Below are 22,979 nucleotides of genomic sequence, written 5' to 3' on the forward strand. Positions count from 1 at the left end.
TGAAAAGCTTCTAGTTCTCATTAACTAATACAAAGCAAAAGAGATTTTTCTTTTTGTTGATGGCAAAGTGCATTAAACAAACTTTGAGAAATAATAACAAACAAATGTGAAAAGAAACCGGTTGACCCCAAACAATTGTGATTCGTGTCCGGGTAGTGAGAAGAAATCGAAACAATGTCAAGACTGGTTCAAGAACAATCACTTAAACAACCAAGAAAAAGCAAGCAAAGAGGAAGGTTTCCCCAAACCACAAGCAAGCAGTGAACGAACCTTTTCAAACAAGTAACCAAGCAAAGCTAATCCAACAAACTTGGAATGATAAAACTAGGTCACAAGAAAAAAAGCAAGATTCGCTCAACAAGACTCACAAGAAAGTGTTTCAATCTTCAGACAATGAAAATCAAGTCATAAACCAAGTGAAAACAACAGGGGATAGCAAGACCAACAGGCTCAGGAGGCAGAATTGAAGAAATTCAATTCTACAGGAATCAACGCGGGCGATACACAGCAATAATGCGCTGATAAGAAACTACGCGTAGCAACAATGCGATGTCAGCGTGGAAGTACACGCCTTACCCATGATGGTCCGATTTTCAAAACCGTCATGACTGTTTGGTGTATTAACATGATGATCAAGAGGTCACAAAAAGGGCTGCATGATGGCAGTGCGACTGTTTAATTATAAACTGCGATGATGCTAAAAAACGGCCACAATCAAGCCAAAAACTCCCAAACCAAGGAAATCAATCTTTAAACAAACCAGGCACCTCCCAGACCGAACCAGGAAACCCAAAAATAGAGAACTAATCCCCAAACTTTGAAAAGAGAGCAAAAATCAAACTCAAGGAAAAAATGAACAAAAAAGGACAAAAGCCAGCTCCAAGCTGTTCAGTTCGTAAACCAAACCAGAGATTGACTGAAGAGGCGTTGATCTACTTCACTAATGTAGAGCAATAGTGTTTCGAAGGCTATCGGGCCGTACATCAGGCTCCATCTAAAGTTTAGAAATCAAACAAGAAGGTAAAAGATCCCTAGCGGAGTCGCCAAATTGTTGTGGAGGTAAATCCCCTCTGTGGACAGAGGCAATTCCTACTAGTCCAAATAGGGTCTAGCAACAATCAAACAACGCTAACACGCAGGTTCCTAATTGCAAATGAAAGACCAATGATGAAGGCCTACCTGGATTCCAATGCTAATACTTGTAGAAGAGTTGATGCTCCTGTTCCTTTGCCCAGGCTAGTCACAATCCTCACGATCCTCGTGCACAAACACCTGCACATGCAAAGAACGACACAAACACAAGCATAAAATCCAGTATATGCAACTATATATCAGTCAGAAAGGATATAACTCAAACACCATCATAAAGACAATAAGAGTGGAACCATAATGATAGTCGTCTATTATTGATAAACAAAGAAGAATACAACCATAGTTATGACGTCAAATCCTTCTCAAGAGGGTCTAGCCAGCAAGTCCCTCAAGCATTCACCCTTGGAGGTAGATCTCCCAAGACGAAACTCTCTCTCATACAAGTTTACACAAGATCAAAACACTTCACAACCTTCCTTAAGCTCTCTAGCAATCCCACACTTGTCACACCAGCTACCTGTCAAGCTCACACACTATCAACAACACTCCAAACAATATGAATTCCAAACTAGCAGCTCATGGCAATCGTGGAGGCTTAAATAGGAGAAGGAGTCTCCATGAATGGTGGGAGGATGAGCTTATCTCTAAGGAAGGTGGCTCAAATGATGAAACAGACATGCCAGAGAAGGGAGGGCGACATTTACGAGGCCAACAACCAGGTTTGGAGTCATATGGAAGGCCGGCTGTTAGAAAAAACTCGCCCAGACTGGATCATTGCGAGTGCCTAACTGCACTGGAGCGCTGACATCGCCACTGAATAACAAAGAAAGTCATATCAACGCGATCAGATATAAGTAACAAATGCACTGTCTCATGAAATTCGACCAACGTGGGAATCACATGTACTTCTGCATTGGCAACGCATTCAGCCTGTTTTGGAGCGCTTATCAGCGCGTTTATTTTTACAACAGTCGCGATGATAGAAGAACTTTGGCAAAGTGGGTCATTTGGCAACATTAGAGAGCATGAGCATGATTAATTTTGTCTCATGACACAGTAGGAAGGCTAACAGGAAGACAGTGACAAATTACTGTGTAACAACATGTTTGCTCCATTGGTGAAAATCATTATCAAGTACTTCACTTGTGAAGGTAGTTTCTCCTGGTTGTATGCCTGCCACATTAGAATTCTCATGCATTTCAGTAGAGTAAAGATGATGAATATCCCTTACTTCATGTTCAGAAATATTGAGAAATTGGCATATATTGTAAAGAGGAAGCCATACCCCCAACAGTTGAATAGCATTTACCATTACTCTTTGATTAAAATCATTGTTCTACATCAGCTGAACCTTCTTAACATGCCATAGGAGACTTTCATTTCCCATGAGATGTTCAAAGGCCCACAAATATTTTCATCAGTACATCATGAAGGAGGTGGACCTTCAAGCCATGAAAAGGTCAAGGAGACTAAAACTGTTGGAGTGTCAGTGTTTGTGACATATAAGAGGGGTACTAGGAAACTTTTTGCAGCTGCTAGGAAAGTATTATCTCCACAAGGTGTGGAAGGGGTCTCACCTTCATCATCAGGCCACAGGAAAATGTTATCTCCATAAGGTGTGGAAGGGGCTTTGCCTTCTTCTTTAGCAAAATAGGTACATGTTGAGCAGCAAAGCAAGGGGAAAAGCAAGGGAAAAAGTAAGGGCAAGAAAAAGATGCAAGAGAAGGATCTTAGTGATGAGCAAGAAAGAGATTTTAACCTTGTTGATCACGAGGAGACACAACAACATTTTACTTATCATGGAGTTGACACTATTGATTTGGAAACTCAGGATCCAAAGAACATCAAAGACATGATCATAAAGGAACAAGAAGCTGAAATACAATCCTTGTCAGATAACTTAGAGAGAGCTAAGTTCATCATCATGTATCTAGAGCAAGAAAATAGGCAAAAGGCCAAGGAGGCTAATGTCCCATTGACCCCTATTGAGTAAGAGATCGAGAATGATAGGGAAACTTGGCTTGAGAGGGTCAAAATACACCTTGAGGGGTTGATTGAGAAGGCCAACAGGGACAAGAAGATGCTTCCTCACATGGCCTACCACTACATGACCCGCAACAAAATCTGCAACATAAGGGTGAGGAAGCTTAAGGCTAGGTTGAGGAAGGCCTTAAAGAGCAAAAAGGAGCAAGATAAGTTGAAAATATTGGTTGAAGCCTCACTAGCCCATCAAAGCAACTAATGGTGGTGTCCCATACCAAATCTAGGCAAGTTTTGATGATTTTTTGTTTTTTTCAAATTTTCAAATTGTGAAATTAGGAAATTGGCCTATATGCTCAGTGCCACCGGTGCTGCGCTTTTCACTGGAGCACTTTTTGGAGGAAAGGATTATATATTTGGATTCATCATGATGAGAGCATTAAACCCAGAAAGTTTCAGCAATTTTAGAGCAAAAATAGGTCACCAAAATGTCGAAGAACTACCAAGAAATGACCTCTTTGCAATTTTGGAGCAAAACTAGGTCACCAAAAGGTCAACAAACTACTAAAAAATGACCTCTCTACCTCTTTTTGGACTCACAAAAGCAGCCTTGGGAGATTTCACTTTTGATGGGTAGAATGATCTCCAAATGCAAACATTCAAGATGTTCTAGAAACTAGACAGGAAGACCTTTCTAATGAGCTATATTGGGCTCAATTTGGCTAAGGGGAAGGCCTCCAAAACTGGGTGTGAAGCGGCACTGCGCATCTGGCTCATGGCGCTGTGCTTTTGACCACCTTGCCAGAAAAATTCAATTTTCGCCTTTTTTCATTGCAAGATGACTTTATCTCTTTTCATGGATGATTTTATGATTGTAATTAATGCCTTGGTATGTAAATGTAATATTGAAATGATCTTAGAGGGTAGATTCATTAGTTTGAGGTGGTTTGGGGGTCAATGAATCAATTTCCATGCTTATAGAGCCAAGTTGTTCCACTGCCTATATTCCTGTTCCCTGTTTGGAAATGGTTGTAACAACTCCTTTTCTCTTGGATTCGACTCCTGATGGATAGCATAGGTGGTTTGAAGTCTATATTATGTATTTTTTCTGTTATTAGCAAATGTTCGACTCTCTCGGATGCTTTGAGCTATATTGAACACCTTTATCAACAGTTTGGCAAGGAAAATAAACCAGGATTTGTAGCAATTTTTATGGGATACTTGTGGTATGGTGTTTTTTCATAGTTTCTTCTTTTTTTTATTATCAATTTTTCTCATGTTTTATGTTTTCCACAATCTAATTCATTGCTTCTAGCTGAATGATATTAAGATAGATAGGTAGAATTCATTGTTTACAGTGCTCTGCCTTGGGAAACCATTCAGTTTTCGATGTTTTCTACTGTTTGAGAAGGATGCATGATATTTGCATGCCCTCCTCAACTCCTCACCAATCTTATACCTATCATCTCACTCAATTTCAAGTGCTAAAGCACCTACCTACCTCGCCCCATAGAACACCTTACATCCTGACTTGATTTCCCGGACCCAAAACTGCCTGGCTCCATTTGATCCAGCAACAAAATCAATCAAAAACCATAGAGCTACTATACCGAGCCTAAAATCCATATATGATACAGTCATCTTGACTAAGATTCACAAGGAGAGAGAGCTCTCCCCACCTAGTATGGCTAGCTACCAGGTTAAGCTTGTGGTTATCCTAGGATTTCCTTCTTTTAGCCTGAGGTCAATCTTGGCTCTAATAGGATGAAATACTTGTTTTGAGTGCTTCGTTCAAGGGTGAAAAAACTAACTCTTGTTGCCATCAATTATTGAAGTAAAGTCCCATTCTCACTCTTTTTTGGAATATATAACTTTTTTGTCTTTTTCATATTTGAAAAATCTGAAAATTAGTAAAAGAATTCCTATGGTACAGTGGAAAGAACGAGTGTCTAGATAGAGATGGACTAGTTCCTGGGAGGGGAACATTCCTATGTTCAATGCAAGGTGATGAAACTCGTTAATGGCATTCAAAGAAATGTTCTGTCCACGGGAAAAAGGTGTCAAGTTGCAGAGGCTAAGAGATTGCAAGGTTGATTTTTCAAAAAGACATGGTCAAAAAGTGGCTTATACTTGAATCCAAGTGAAGCAGGCTTAAAGAAAAAAGGTAAAAATAGCATGCAATGCAATAGTAAAACTCAACATGGGAGCTTCTAGGTTATAAAACTAAAAATATAGCGAAGAAGAAGGAGAATGAAGCTTCATCGCAAAAGTCATGGAGGGACTATAGGTGACTCCCGAGCCTACTCAATCTTTGCAGCATGGGAAACATATGCTAGCAAGGATCTAACTAGAAAGCCCATGTAAAGGATGGCTCTACCATCATGTCATGATTTTATAAGTTGGCAAGTGAAAATGGTTTACAAATCATAACACAATGGGGTCGACCCTATGGTAACATATCACACTATGAAGGCTAGAATGCATAATGCAATGAGAAAAGTGATCTTCCCTAACCTATATGCTAGTGATGAAAACGATACCTGCCATGATGGGTTAGCAGTAATGGAACCAAAGTGGTAGAAAATGTCTCAAAGTCTCCAATTTAACCTAATAAACAACCTATCTCAACACTCAAAACCAAAAGGTCACAAAGTTTATAAAATTAAAATACAAAACATAAACTTTGCAAAAGTAGGTTTTTCAAAGTTTATGAAATTACAACTTATAAATATACCTTTTGGCTTACCAAGCCTCATTTGTGTTTTGAACAATTGAGTGCAAGAGCTTTGGAGAAAAAACCAACAACTATAATCCACCAAGTTTCTCAGCTAGAAGAACGATCAAACTTCCAGGTAATCTCCTAATTAGATATTTCAATGAATTTTTATACATTTCAAGTATTTTTTTCAAGAATTTTACCGTGAGAATTTTGCTTTTTTATTTTTACTCTACACGTACGTGGGTTGGATATATCAAAGTCACGTATTAGTAAGCCCTATACGCGACTGTGTATGAAACAAACCCACGTGTACGCAATGAAAATTTTTAAATCATGGATTTTAATGGATGAAAATTCTTGAAACTAATGGATGACAATCACATGGAAGGAAATAGAGTAGAATGAAGTAGATAATGAAGTAATGGATGATCTATTGGCACTGGATGCACTGAGAGGATGTGCATTGTTGAAAATTTTCAAAATTCAAAATATGAAAACCAACACAAGGTTGCTAGAAATGCTCGTGAATTATTGGGATCCAGAAGAAGATGATTTTATGATTGATAAGATTCCCCTGCGAATCAAATTAGAATACATCTACTTCATTACACGAATTTTGAGGAGAGGAGATCCATTCAATTTGCAAGGGAAGGCTCGAGGAAGCCTTAGTGTGGATTATTACATTAACATATATTGTCTTGGAAACAATGAGAAGGTAGGGACAAAAATCCAAATCAAGAATGTGGAAAGTCTGCCCCTCAGGATCCTCCTTTTTACCATTGTGGGGGTAGCAAGATCAACCGCATTGCATCAAGCATCTCATGTGAAAATGAGCTTAACAATGGATTGCCTAACCACAATTTTTGGTTGGTGTTCAACCCTCCTAACCAATCGGAAAAAACAACTTACTTCTATCAAAAAGAGTAATACCAAAAATTTTGGGTATGGTACTATCATTTGCAATTTCTTTGTTGAGAGACTACCATGACTCCAACCCAAAGTGATGTCCACCATCAACAACCCAAGAGATCCATGGATAGGTATGGGCTGATCTAATGAAGAGACTAGGGGGTGGCGAGGTCCCTAGAATGACATTTGATGACAAATTTTTCATTTGGTGGGAACAACAAGTCATTTCCAATGAGGAATACCCCTATGTAGGCATGGATTTCAAAGCGAATCCAGATCTAGTGCTTCCACCCAGCGCTACATGGGGTGCCATTGGTAAAATTATTTTTAAGCTTTTAATGTTATTTGATTTTTTTGGATTTCAAAATCATGAATTGAAATTCTTTTTGATGAGACAAAAATTCTTACAATTTTTTTTGACCATGATACAAATGTGGGACCAGTAAGACCTGAGGTTCTACCTAGGCATAGGAGTCATGGAAGAGACAAAGAGAGTGCCACAGCTGAGACTGAGAGATTCCTCCATACTGTACAAAGGAAATTGGAGAGATTGACTCACTAGGTACCTATGGCAGCAATAGAGGATCTACCAGAGGCTATGCAGAGGCGCGTGGTAGGAGTACCACGAGATTGGGTGAAAATTTTCTGACGGGTGGCTACTACCATCGTCTTCTTCCGAGATGAACATTTGGAGTTGGACCCATAGATATAAATTGGAGATGTCCAGATCTTTTTGATAGACATGATTTGGCTTAAGCCCTAATTTTGTAGGACATTTTGTCCCAATTTTGTATAATATTTTGAACATAAACACTTCTATCTATATACATAAAGTTTCATGATGTGACGACCATATATACAGATGATTTTTTATTATTTTTATTTTTAATGTGATGAATGACTAATATGCCAATCTAATGCTTGATTAGATATGGAATCAACAAATGAGTTTTATGATCGTGGAATATGAATAAATGTGATAAAATTAAATGATGTTTGTAATAAACACACACTGAGAAATTGTCGATATAAATAAGGATATCTCACACGATTGATGTTATGTAACTGAGACACCACCAGTTGTGAATCCAAGTATACTAATAATGAATCAATACCAAGAGATATTTCTTTAGATAATATGTTAAAAAAAAAGTATATTCGACAACATTGTGTGAAGCAGGGCCGATACATATGCCTATTGAGACCAACAACTGCCCAGATGGATAGTAAATCACCCAAGCCATAGAAGCCAAATTTTGGGTATGTCAACTAGCACCATCGGCGAACCCTAGATATACTAGATCATCCATTGACACCTATCAAAGTAGATAAAAAATATCGATATCACTATGAAACCTATAGATATATATGCACAGATATATACAATATCTACAACCAAACAAATGCTAGGCAAAATACTAGGCATAATACTTTTTAAGATTGAGCCCATTTCTCGGCTCCACCAGCGCGTTTCCATCAAAATCAACCAATTCGTAAGCTCCTTTCTTCAAGACATTTTTAATGATAAAAGGACCATACCACATGGGTTTGAACTTCCCTAGCCCCAAGGCGTCTTTGTCTTGGTCATAGACTAGGACAAGGTCACCTTCAGAGAAAACCTTAGGACACACAACCTTATCATATTGGATCTTCACTCTCTTTTTATGGGCTTCGTTAATTGTGGCTACATCTCAATGCTGCTTGTTAAGAAATTCCAAATAAACGAGGCATTCTTCAAGACTAGAATTGTTTGGAAGAAGTTCTACAGCTAATTTAAGGGAAGGAATTTCACGTTCCACATGGAAGATTGATTCCAAACCATAAACTAGGTGAAAATGAGTGAAACCTGTAGGGGCCTTAACCGACATCTGACATGCCCAAAGCGTAGGATATAACATGATATGCTAATTAGATTGAGCTTTATTAATTTTCCTTCGCAGGATAACTTTCAGGGATTTATTCACGACTTCCACCTAACCATTGGCCCGAGGATAGTAAGGAGATGAGTGCTCATGCCAAAAATCCAACTTGAGATCCAATTCAACCATCACCTTATTCTATAAATGACTACCATGGTAAGTCACAATCTCCTTTGGAATACTGAAATGAGAAATGACTTGGTTGAATAGAAATATGGTTGCCATTTCACCATCATTTTGAAAAGTGGGCATAGCTTTGGCCCACTTAGTAAAGTAGTCCACTGATACAATAATATACTTATGACCCTTTGCTGAAGGTAGTTTACAAGTCATAAAATTGATGCCCCACTTTGTGAGCGCGCATTTTCCGAGTATAAACCTGACAAGGATGGTATTTTTTGACCGTTTCAACACAATATTTTAAAATCAAAGGCCAAAAATACCTTGCACGCAAGTTTTTTTGGGCTGTAGCAAGACCAGATAGATGACCACCACAAGCTCCACTGTGGAAGTCATTTAGCACTGACTCAACTTCTTCTAAGGTTAAGCAACGTCTAAGGATTGAATCAATCCTGTGACAATATAAAGTGTCATCGATAATAACATAAATTTTCACTAAGTGTTGCAATTTTCTTCACTCATCCTTTGAAAAAGTGAGACGAAACTTTGAAGTCTAAAGATATATAATAATATCTCCATACCGAGGATCTTGTGAAGAAATAAGGAAAATATGTTCATCAGGTAATGATTCCTCATTAACTATTTCTTCTTCACAAGGAAACTTTGAGATTAATTCTGTAAATACTAAAGATTTCTTAGATTTGTCTGACAAGAACTTGAGATCAAATTCTTGTAAAATAACAATCCATCTGTTATATTTGCGCCCAATCACTGGCCTACTAAAAACAAACTGAAATGAGTTGATAACCACTAAGACAAAAGTTTTTCTAAGAAGAATATAGTGTCTAAGTTGCTGGACAACATGAACAACTACGAAAGTTAATTTCTATACAAGAGAGTATCATAATTCAGGACCTACCAAGCCTCGACTCAGATAATAAATCACGTGCTTATGGAGAGCATCATCTTCCTGAACTAGAACCATACCGATGGTTGATTATGCCACAACGAGATATAAGAGGAAATCCCTGCTATAATAGGTGGACTCAATAAAGGGGCAGAGGTCAATGTTTTTTTCAAAGCATTGAATGAGCACTGAGCGAAATCATCCCATGGAAATGGAACTCCTTTCTTCAACAATCTCATAAGTCCCTTTCTTATCTTAGCATAATTAATGATAAATATCCTCAACAAATTGGCTTTTCCTTGGATACTTTGAAGTTGATGGATGGTAGATGGGGGAGGCAATTGAAGCATTGCCTCAACCTTGAAGGGATCTATGTGAATCCATTTAGTAGATACTACGAATCCTAATAAATGACCAGACGTGACAGAGAAAACATATTTCTTCAGATTCAACCATATTTTATAATGATAACATCACTCAAAAATTAAACGAAAATGATGAGGATGATCAATTCTCTTTAAATAACAAGCAACTAGGTCATCCAAATAAGCTTCGATGATATGTTTGATATCGTGGAAAGCGTAGGACATGACCTGCTGAAAAGTTGCTCCAAATTTTTTAAGGAAAAAAAGAATATTTTTGTGTGCAAAGGTACCCTAGGGGTAGATAAAAGCAGTCTCATGTTGATCTTTAGGATTGATAGTAATTTGATTATAACCCAAGAAATTGTACATGAAGGAGAAAATCTCATTTCCCACACATTCATCGATAATCTGATCAATAAAAGGTGTGGGGAAATTACCTTTTAGACAAGCCTTATTTAGGTCCCTAAATTCTATGCATACACGAATCGTTCCTTGTTTTTTATCAGTTGGCACTGGATTTGAGACCAACTCAGTCAACGGAACAAGGTATATGAAACCCACCTTAAGGAACTTCTCAACCTTGAATTTGATAGCTTTCACTTTCCTAGGGTTTACCGACCAAAGCTTTTACCGTATAGGCTTCACATTCGTGTAAGTCTTGATCTCATTCTAGGCTATTGATGGATCAATCTAGGAATTTCCTCACAAGGCCAAGAAAACACATCTCATAACTCTTTAAGAAGTTCGGTACAAATTTGAATTTATTCAGGTGAGCATTCAAATTTGATGAAAACATTTTCAATTATATTTGGATTCCTAGAGATGTTCCACATAATAGTTTATCAAATGATAGAAATGTTACCTTCGGAAAAAATTTGTGTTGGAGCCGAAGGGTTTAAAATTATGTGAACACCACCAGTTGATGATGGGCTAAACAAACTTTATTCTACTTTATACCCATCATTACTTCTAGGTTTTCTTCCTCATATGGTAAAATAGTATCAAGGCAGTCCATTGAACAAGTAGAGTCAAGAGTCCAAGATAGAACCACATCTCCATCTAAATCCTCTGGTGAAAGAGGAGTAGGATCAGAATCTGCAATATCAACCATAAACTGATAAGGAATTTAAGATGTAGACATGGGATATGTCATTCCACCCACTTTCCCTTCTTCTAATGTGGTAGTAGAAGAGGGTAAGGGCCAAGGATCCAAAAGAATTCTCTTCGAGAAGGGGCCTTGGATGTTGAAATGGCATTCATTCGAGCGATAAGAGAAGGAAGATCAAAGGCACCCATCAATGAGGAATACATTCCGACTCCTAAATTCTCAAAATATTGCTTGGGATTATTCACTAAGGGAACAAAAGAATCAAAGGATGCATTGGATTATTTTAGAGAATACTCCATCTGATCAACAATAACTATTCTTCCTTAATGGGGAAAGCATAGGATGTGAAATAGTGATGATACAATGGCATCCATTTCATAAATTCAATTTCTTCCCAATAGAAGATTATAATCCAAATTCGCATAGACTATTTCCACCTTGATATTGACCACCTTGCCCATAACACAAATGCAAAAGGCTGGAATAATTCCATGCGGCCTATGAGAATGACCGTCAAATTTAGTCAAGAGAGTAGGTGAAGGAACAACTTGAGGAGATTCAATATCTTTCCAACATGCAATAAACATAACACATGTGGAAGCTCCCTGTTAGGCCCCTATAATACTAGTGTAACCCCTTATTGTTATTAGTACAACCCACTTATTATATTGATGTACCCATGTAGTGCCCATATTGTTATTATTGTGCCCTTACATTATTATTGTTATGTCGGCTCTAATTATGTTATGACCCCTTAGACTCCTATATATAGAAAGGATGTATTTTCATTTGTATCATCCAAGAATTTTTCATTTATGTAATGTAAAGGAGGTTTCCCCCTTGAAGAGGCTGAATTCTAAGGCGTTGATCTATGTTTTCTATCTTTTCTTGAGCTGGTTCCATAACATTTGGTATCAGAGCTTTGGATTTTAGGGTTTCGCTACTCCAAATAGGTCATCATGGAATTTTCGCTATAACATTTTTTCTGTAATGTTTCAGAAGTTACAGAAAAAACCCATTTGAGAAGAAATCGCGCTGAACCTCGGGTCCAAATTTCAGAGCTTTTCGCGCTATATTTGTAGAGATATGATCTGAGGAATTTGACCTTTTTGCAGACTCCTGAATTACATTCCAAACAGGTGGCCTGGGGAAAATCATCATAACTTTCTCTTTGGGGATTGGATTGAAATTTCATAAGAAGGTACAGAAAGAGGACGGACTGTAGTTTCTTGTATGCATTTTTCAGATCCAAAAGTCGAAACAGTGACTTGTGGCACGTCGTACAATTTCGCTCTACTGAACTAGTCTATAATCAAGTCACTGTGGGAGATTTCACATAACTCTTCCTTGGAGAATCCAATTTGGGTCAGACTTGTGGCATTGGAAAGAGGACACAGAGGGATACTACAGGTTGCAATTTCATAACTTAAAGATCTGAAAGTACAGAGTTACTATCGTTTCAAGATCGAGCTCCTAAAATCAAGAAAAAGCAAGATGAGGAAGTTTGATGGCAAGGATCCGGTAAAGTGGATACTTCAGATGGAGCAATATTTTGATCTACATGGTGTACCAGTATTACAAAAGGTATGTATTGCATCTTCATATTTAGAACCAGATCAATTTTTATGGTATAAAGGGCTTTGTTCTCGTAAACAACTTGTTATGTGGTCAATTTTCACGGAGGAAATGATAGCACATTATGAGGATACAAAGAGCAACACCTTCTTTAGAGCAACACCACAACAATTGGAAAGACTAAAAGGGCTTTGTGACATAGTGGAAAGAAAAATTATGGAAACCAGGAAGCATACCCCTCACAACTATAAAGATGGAAGTGTTGTTTCTCCGAGCCTTCCACAACCTACAAGGGTTACACCACAACAATTGGAAGAAAAAAGAGAAAAAGGGCTTTGTTACAATTGTGATAGAAAATGCACTAAAAGTCACAAGTGTGCTGAGAAGAAATTATTTTACATAGAATATGAAGAGGAGGAAGAAAAGGATCAAGAAACATCAAAAGAAGAGGATATATGCCAGGACCCCACCCCAAAGAAAGAAGAAATGAATCAGACCATATCTTGTAAAGCATTGGCAAGAATTACCACTCCTCAAACTCTCAAGATAGAAGGACATATCAAGAAGAAAAAGGTGCAAGAAGTGAAAGATTACATCGAGAAAGAAGAAATGAACCCAACCATATTTTGTAATTCATTGGTCGAAATTACCACTCCTCAAACTATCAAGATAGAAGGACATATCAAGAAGAAAAATGTTCAAGAAGTGAAAGATCACATCGAGCATCAAGAAATGAATCCGACCATATCTTATAAAGGATTGAAAGAAACTATCACTCCTCAAACTCTAGAGATAGAAGGACATATCAAGAAGAAAAAGGTTCAAGTAGAGAAAGATCACATCGAGCATCAACAACAAGTTCTCCAACTTTTAAAGGATAGCGCCACTTCAGTTCAAAATCAAACGAAACAACAGGTAGATCAACATCGTAGTAAAAAATGTTTTGATGTATGTGATTGGGTATTTTTACTGCTACATCTCAAGCAAGTTATTTATGAGAAGGAAATGTTGGCAATACTAAATGCACTTAAAAAATGGCGACCTTACTGAACGGGAAGACTCTTCAAGGATGAGAATGTGGAAGCATTGTTTTCTACTATTTCTATTATCCAACCGGATTGGATAAACGGAGCAAGGGATGAAGGGAAAAAGGACAAAGAAGTATGACCACTTATTCAAAAGTTGCAAAATATCCCAATTCAAACAATATTGCCAGAAATTGAAGAGGAAGGAAAAATCATATTGTAACTTGGAGCAGTCACAGAAACAAGAACCCGACAGCTACGAAATCGATCAATTTCAGAGTATCTCATCAAGTGGAAGAACTTACCCGCTGAAGATTCCACATGGGAGGACAAGAATTTTATACAGAAGCATCAAGAACTACTCAAGCATTGAGGACAATGCTTTTTGAAGGAGAGGGGCATGTTAGGCCCCTATAATACTAGTGTAACCCCTTATTGTTATTAGTACAACCCACTTATTATATTGATGTACCCATGTAGTGCCCATATTGTTATTATTGTGCCACATAGAAGCCCACTATTGTTATTATTGTGCCCTTACATTATTATTGTTATGTCGGCTCTAATTATGTTATGACCCCTTAGACTCCTATATATAGAAAGGAGGTCTTTTCATTTGTATCATCCAAGAATTGTTCATTTATGTAATGTAAAGGAGGTTTCCCCCTCGAAGAGGCTGAATTCTAAGGCGTTGATCTATGTTTTCTATCTTTTCTTGAGCTGGTTCCATAACACTCCCTCATGAACTATAGTTCAAAATATATTGATATTCCAATATGTAGATTTAATTTGGAAAGCCATGTGATGAGGTAGTCTCTTCTTAATATTTGACATGTCAAATGTAACAATAGGAGAGCTTTTTGGATCTCTCACCCCGATCACAGTGAGCAACACACTCCTTTATGATGGACACGACTGGAGTACCTCTAACACAGACATCACATAAGGAATTTGAGCTAGATCTTCAACAATGGAGTAGTTCTGGGCAAACCTAGCACTAGGGCTAATCATCGAACATTTTGCAGAGCCTTTCAGCATCTGAGGTATAGGCTCAACTATGGGCCTCTCAATATGGAGCGACTCTGGAACATTGGGAGAGGCCTTAGCCTTATAGGATTCCAGTTCACTATAATCATGTGATATTGTAGCAATTTCAACATGAGAACTCATCATGTATACATTCGATGGATTTTTCCCTTCTTGTTTTCCCCCTGTGGGGTTTCTAGTATTAACATTCGTGCTAGAAAACATTTGCTTCCCTTGAGGAAAAGGGTTAGTTAGAACCGCCTCAGAGCTAGAAGAACCCTACTGCACTAAAAAGCACTGAGCATCCTGAATCTTAGGGAAAATATGAGTTAAATGGTGTCCATTGTAAAATTTCAAGGAAACTTAACTTAATTTTTAGATTCCTTTTTAGCCTCCCTAGTATTACTACTAGGTTTGTTCGCATAACCCTTACCATCCTTATCTTTATTCTTACCATGTCCCTTTTTTTCCCATCGAATTGTTGATTTCCTTTGTAGTTAGAGGATTGGACATCGTTAATAGCTAAAGGTTCAGAAGGCATATGCACTGAGAATGATGCCTGAATAGAAGAAGCAATTTGTAAAGACAACTGCTACAATTGACTTAACAAGTTAGCCATGCTATTATCGATTGATCTGATTATCCCATCGGCATGGGGAGCTGACTTTAGTTTGGATAAATCGATCTTGGATTGAGGAGAATCAGGAAAAACCTTTTTAAGAATCCTATAGTGCGAATATATAAGTTCTAATTGTTGGGCCCTAAAGTAGCCTGTTCTTCGGTGAATACCTGGAGAGTGATACATCCTTAGAATTTTGTGGCTGTAAAGATTTTAAAAACCATTCGAGAAGGAATTCATTAGGAAGATAGGCTCTAATGAGCATCTTCCTTCTTCGCCATTTCTGAATATGGTAATAAATGTGTGTTGCCTTATCTTGTTGGAAACTAGCCAATAACTTAGTTCCAACATCATATCGAACGGGCAACTGAAAATGGTTCAAAAACATAGTAGCTAGTTCACCAAATGAAGAAAAGGTACCCCCATTAAGCTCTATATACCATTTAGCATCATTTCCAGTTAAGCTGCATTGGAACAATCTCAACCTAATTAAATCATCAATTAGGGAGTTAGATGAACACCATAAATGGAATGTTGTTATATCTTCTGTTGGCTTATGGAGGCCTGACCCATGTTCAACATTAGTTATCCAAACAAATCCCTACACTACTGGCCCTTGACATCAACCCGTGGAGCACGGATTGAGGTCTCACCCGAAGCAGTATGGGGGGATGCTGGAACCAAGTTTTCGCACCCTTAAGATGGATGTGATGTCAGTTTATTCCAACTATACCAACCTTCATGCAGGTTGCTTATCCCTCTGTTCTACCCTTTAGTATCCTCACGAAATGTTATAATCCGCTTCTATGCAGCCCTAACGAGGGGCTGATATGCTTTTGCACCACTAGGGCAGCGAACTATGATATTTCCCAAAATACGCTAAGTATCTTACTTATCTTATTAACAGATCTTAGTTAGTTTCGCATAAAAAGTTGTTCTTACTTGCTTTCACTTAACCAATATAGTTATACACATTCGTGCATTATATAAGCATTAGAAGTGATGTTCATACCCAATATAACAGATGCATAAATAGGAAATAAAGATGCAGAAATTATAGAATACTTCTCTTTATTGATAATTCCTAATGATTACAGACGTGACTCGCCCTGTGCACTCAGCTGCAGGGTCCGCGCCCTCAGCTACGGACTTTTAGGCCTTTGTGCACTCAACTGCATAGCCTCTACCTATGCTACGACCCAAACTTAGACTTTTATTCCAAAGATATGACTCAATTCTTCTCCATGTTGTGTCTCCCTATCTACTTAGAGCTTCACTCTATTTATACAATCCCATGGTCCACAGACCATGGGTAGATCTTCTACAACTGACATTACATTATCAAAATAAGGCCGGACAACCTTATGACTCTTTAACAACTACATGGTCCGCGACCACAAAATGTGGAGTCTTTGCATTAGGATTACAAAAATTGGACCAAAATATGGGCTTTAAGCCACAAAACTGCCCTTGGGGGATCCCACACCCAACAGGCCCCCAACACAAGCATCGTGACTCGTCCTCGAGTCACTCTGTAGGTGCAGAGATCTTAGTGTGAAGACCTCCCAAATCTATTGGATCACTGCAACTTCGGCAACTCATTGAGCAGCTGCCTGCTGAACTTCCTCTACGCGCTGTTTGGTGGCTATTGTTGCTGAACTAGTGCCCTGAATCCTCTATTGAGTTGCTTGTAGTTGTGTGAGATTTTCTTCAATGGAGGTTGTAATTGTATAAGCCTCATCGATCCAGGGCTGTAGGTGTGCTTTTAAGACTTCTTCCTTATACTAAGCGACATCCACCTATTCCTTGAGCACCTTTGCCTCCTACATCCTTGCAAGCCTCTATGTAAGGGAAATCATATGCATGGTCCCTTTTACCTCATCATACTTCTGCTGTAGCTCATGCACTTTTGTCTCTAGGCATTCAACATTTGGGTCCTCCTAGAGGGTGGTTAGGACCTCGAATGACTATTTGAACAGCTGCGTGCAGTTCGCCACTACGTTGTCAACCACCGTTGTTACTGCTATAACAACAGTGGTTCATTGTTCCCTGATTTCCAGTAGAGTTGAAGGTTGAGCCTTCAACTACAGTTATGTGATATGCAGGTTCAACTCCAGTTGAGCCCTGGCCATCTCTGCTCTAGCGTTGCGCACCCTTGTGGCTAATTTTCGGACGTGCACCTCCACCGGTTCTTTTACTTGAATGTCCAACTCCAGGACCATCCAACAGGCTTCCTTTACAACCTGCATTATCTGCCTTTTCTGCTCTACTGCCTCATTGTGTTGTAGGCCCAACTACTTAATGTTGATGCGCTACTCACTCATCACCTGGAGTGTGTGACTCTCCCTGGCTCGAAGTTCCGCAGTGACTCCATCTTGTAAGAGGTAGAGTGTCTCCCGAGGGAGCACCACCATATTTAATCCGACCCCTTTAAAACTGCTCACCATGGGTCTTTCGACTTCCTTCTCGGTAGTAAGTGCCCCATCTGGTAGCACTACCATGTTGGTCACCCTTGTGTGCAACATTTCCTTGGCAGCTGAAGTTCCGATCGCGAGGTTGGTGGACACTGTGCCAGCCTATGGAGTGTGAACCTGCAACTCCTACAAATCTGTTCTGAGAGCCTCCTATACTAGCTACTACTATTCTACAAATTGTTGGAGGGCCTCCACATTAGCATCCCTAACTATTTCGTCGATGTCATGAAAATCCCCCTCAGTGATGGTGATTGGGTCAAAGGACATTTTGGATGCCTTGGTTTTCTTCCGCGGCATTGTTTGCTCTCGTGGCCATGGATGCTTGAGCTAGGTGGACGTCGTCTGCAAGTACATGCCACCTTATTCTATTTCTATCTCTAGTGCGGGTGAAGGTGACTTTTGCCCTTCACGCTCTTCTTCTCCTATTTTCTATTGTTCCACCAACTTGGCGATGTCGCGTGCTGCCTGAGCCTTAGCCTCTGCTCCCTTTTTCCCGCGCTTCTCTGCCAGTTGTGCCATTCGAAGCTTTGTCTCTTCCTTCTCGCACTATGTGACAGACTTGTCCATTTCCACTGCGGAGCCAGTTGGGGAGCGCCACTCCAGTGGCCAAGACTCAAGGACTGCAAATATCACATCGTTGGTTGCCAGGTAGGGTAAATCTTACCATGTCTTCAAAGGGTCCTTCCATGCCCCGATGAAGAGATGGTGGAAATATGCTTTGAACTCTGCAAAGCTATGTAAACTGTTGTATACTGTGGGTGACAACTGCAGCTTGTGATTGATCCCCATCCAGATATTCATCTCCATTAATATCCAAAATATCTTGCTCTCCTTTATCCTCTACGCATCCCTGGTTGCCCACAGTGAGGCATACTTTACTGCCTCTGGAAGGTCCTATGCGACCGAGGGGAACTGGCTATCTTCGGAAAACTCCCATACCACCAGCACTATCGATAACAAGATCCATGCATAATGAAATGTTTTTCCCTGCTCCTATGCCTCGTGACAGTTCACAAGGAACTCACCAAATAGATATCTTGCCTAGTTGAATTGGACTCCTTTCGCACATTGGGCCGCTAGTGAAACTAAGGGTGCTGGCCCATCATCTGCGTGGAACTTCTGTATCACCTTCCTTGTTAGGATTTGTGTCACAACCTTGACGACAGGGTTGTTAAGGCTGGAGATGGCATATCCTCACTTCTTCTTCTCCAACTTGAACCTCTTCTTAATTGCTTCTGCGAGGGCCAAATCACCACCTTTTCCCTCTAAAATGTTAGTTGGATCCTCTCCTAAGTAGGGTAGTTATGTAATTCAATGAATCAGATGGTCTGTGATGGTGATGGGCTCCTCCAGCCTGTTATAGACATTTTTGTGCCTGACAGCAATAAGCATGAAATTTCCATAATCTAAGGGATCCAAAGTCCCTAAACATGTTGTTCCTTCCCCTAGAGGAACAAGGCTAACAAACCACAGCAATTCACAGAAGTTCTCCACCATAAAATGCTAAAAAACAAGTCAATTCAGGATCAATTCAGAGGCTCCACTAGCTGTCTGCGTTGAAATGCAGAGATTGCACTGGCTAGGTGCACTGCAATGTAGGTAGAAGCACTACCAGGGTGCGCTGAGCGGGAAGTGACAAATGTCAAGTTCATTCAACGAGGTGGAAAGACCCTGGAAGCTTCCAGAATCTTCTCCAATGACACTTGCCTCAAGGAATTCGACTAGTGATGAGTAAGAGGCTCTTAGTCTCTAAGTGGAAGCAAGAAATGACAGAGGGAGAGGACACTAGTCAGATCTCAAGCTGACTCATCCTCTCTCCAAACATCTATATATGGATCTCTCCTCCATGAGATCTAGAGGCTGGAATTTTGTTATTGCAAAGAATTGCTGTTGGTTTGAGATTGGAATCATTGGGTGCTTAATGCTTTGAAGGAAGGTGAAGATAGGAATTTCATTTGCTGCGAAGGAGATGCTGGATTGGAACCCTCTGGGTTGTATCTCTTCCTGAACCTTGTTATTCATCAATAAAGCTATCTTGGTTTCTCCTATATACTGATGTATCTTTGATGTATGATTGCATTAGTATTTTTAGTTTATTTCTAATCCTGAACTAGTTATGAATATGAATCTATGTCTTTGTGTAGTGTTCTCTTCTTGTGATCTTGCAGAAACCTGTTGAAGCTGGGCAAGCGAGAAGGCAAGTAGTTGGGAACTCTCAAAGAGAAGAGAAACCGGATCAAGGGACAAACGGAAGACACCGGTTAGTCCATCCATCTCTCTTCATTCTTAATTCATAAAGGAAGAATACTAGAATAGCTGTTTCTGTTTGTTGCTAAGGCACTGTCACATCTTAGGTGGATAGGATCGTCCTGCATAGGCATTTTTCCCCACAACAAATTGGTGACTCCGCTGGGGAGATCTGTTTAGTCATTTTATTTGTGTTTCCATCATTGTTTGTTTCATAGACTCAACAGCAACAATCGAACTGCATCTGCTATTCTCAGATGCAAAGTAGACAGCTGCTGCTTTGATCCAATCACTGGATTTGTCTATGATCTGAACAATGGACTCACAAATGATTTGATGATCCTTTGTGATAGATCTTAGCCCTCCCTCAAAGCATCCCTTTGATTGTACCTTGCTTGTTGCTTTGATTTGGCCTGAAACTGTAGATTAAATAGCAAACTGTGACCCAGAACCCAGTGAGGAACTCTCGTTTCTCCTTCAGCGCAGACCCTGTGAAGAGGTTCTGCATTTCAACGCAGGTCCCGTGAAGGCTACCTGCGCTGAATGTCAAAACCTCTGTGTTGAGGGTGCGTTGATCCAGTTAGGCCTTGTGCAGCTGGGGTTCTCTGCTCTGTTTTGCCTTGTTTTGATCTCTGATTTTTGCAGCCTGTAACCAGCATAGGTACCTGTCTGATAACCCCTTTTCTCTGCTTAAATTCCGCCTCCTTTTGTACAAAAAGACTGTGAGTGTTTTTATGTGTTTGTGGCGTCATTTACAGTTTTCCTTTGCAAGAGTGAAATAGTCATCGTGTAGCCCTTGATTCAGATCTATTGATTGTGATCTTAGGAGAGAGTTCATTGGCTGTTTACAGTTGATTATACATTTACTTTTGCTTTTGGTTTGAGTTTGTCTCTTTTAAGTGTCGAAACAAGTGTTCATTTTGAAAATCGTTAAGTGTTGTAATCTCTTCTACCCTTTCTGATTTCGAAAAAGTAAACTTGTGTGTATTTGTCATTTAAAAGCAAATTCAAAGTTGTACAAAAAGCTTTCTTTTTAGGCATCAATATTAAGAGAGAAGAAAACAAACACCTGCATTGTGCATTTGCATCTTGATAGTTTGCATGCTTGATTTAGGAAAAGTGCATTAGAGTGTGCTGATTGCTCTTTGAGAAAAGATGGTGTCTTTCTTTTCCCTTTGTAGCTAGGATTTTCATTGTTGAAAAGATATAAAAGCTTGCTTATCATCTTTAGACTGCAGTTAGGAATTGTATCATACATCTCGTGGTAAACCTCAAAAGGAAAACTTCTAAAAAGATCAACCTAAAATAAATTGAATGAACTTAACAACGCTTTGTAACTTAACGCACAATATAGAGGTCTAGGCTAGAGACGTGTTCCGGCGTCGTAAAGCCTGGTGACTGTCGATCTCGCTGATGGTGGGTGATTCCTCCTAAGGGACGATAGCGCCAGTACGGATTGTGCTCCCACGTACCATCGAGTATATATTGGGAGACCCCTATAGGCATAAAACGTTTATCCTTAGGAAGCCGTGTCGGCCGCCCTACTGATCCCAATGCACTGAACACAGCATTCAGGAAGATCGACCGCCCGTACCTTAAAAAGTATTCTGCGGTTTTGCAAAAAGTTTGGCACACCCTCTACCTAGAACTCCAGAGCAGTTCCTTTTGGCCTTTTTCAGACTCTATAATGGAAAAAGTCCATCCGAGCATTTGTCACTTCGGGCTCGTTAAAACATCGAAGGAGACTAGAGTCATCTTTAGCTTTTTCTTGACTCTTTAAAATTGAAAAAGCAAGTTGTGTCTAAAGCGTCGTTAAAATTTATTTTAAACGGAGCAATCACCCCTTCTTCCTGCGTTGATCTTTAGGTTGAGAAAATGGAACACACCAACCAAGGAATTCCCCTTGGTGGAAATCCTAGTCCCTTCTCCTCTTGGGGAGATGTTGGTGCACCCCATATGGCCACATTGTCGCTTCCAGGACTGAAAATTGGCTTGCCGGCCTGGCTCTTCTCAACCAATGTCGTTCAGAACACCACTATTCCTGAACAGTCGAATCAACAGTTAGACCAGACCAGAGTTACCCACCAGCCTTCTACTTCATCTAATTCTTCCTCTCCTCCTTCTTCTTCGCTTGACGGAACTGGTAAAACAAAAAACCAAGTTCCTAAGGAGAAGAAGGAAAAGAAGAAGAAAGAGAAGAAGAAGAAGGAGCCAAAAGCGACTGGGGGCAAACAAGTGGCATCTGACAGAAATCCACACACAGCACTGACTAGGCCTAAATCGCCATGTGTCATATGCAAGGGAGACCACTTCCACAGAGATTGTCCCTGCATCCCTCGGATACTAAGGGACTGGTCTCCCCGTTTGCACAATTCGGTGGCGTCAACCTCTGATAGCCATGTCGACAGCTCACCGTCAACTAGTGAAAGTGAAGTCACATGACAGAGAGGGAAAACTAGATTTCCCTACAAACTGTGTGAAGGCGACCATGCCATCCGCCGTTGACCCTTCTTAGATGAGGCTAAAAGAGTTTTGGAAGATCGCCCGGTTTTACCAGTGCAACTTCCTCCTGGATATCAAAAACTCCTGCCAAGTCCTTCACTAGTTGAGAACCTGGCTGGCCCGCTCAGGTGGTCAGCCGAAGCACCTATCATTGAAGATGAACCATCTGAATCCATACCTGACGAAAGTCAAAAGGTTGAGGTGGCAGTTGACCCGGTTTTGCCTTCAGAGGCTCTATCTTCGAATGATACCATCACAGAGGAGAATAAAGACGACACCGTCCAAAATCTCTTCATCAACACAGACTAGGATGAACAAGGGGGCAATTTGCCCATTCCTTTATCGCAGGAAGGAACTTCGTCAGAGTCATACCCGGCAGTCTATTCGGTCCC

This window comes from Pinus tabuliformis, chromosome 2_2 (assembly GCF_031772625.1).
Source record: "Pinus tabuliformis cultivar Carrire ecotype Pingquan chromosome 2_2, CPIR1, whole genome shotgun sequence".
NCBI classification, from domain to species: Eukaryota; Viridiplantae; Streptophyta; class Pinopsida; order Pinales; family Pinaceae; genus Pinus; species Pinus tabuliformis.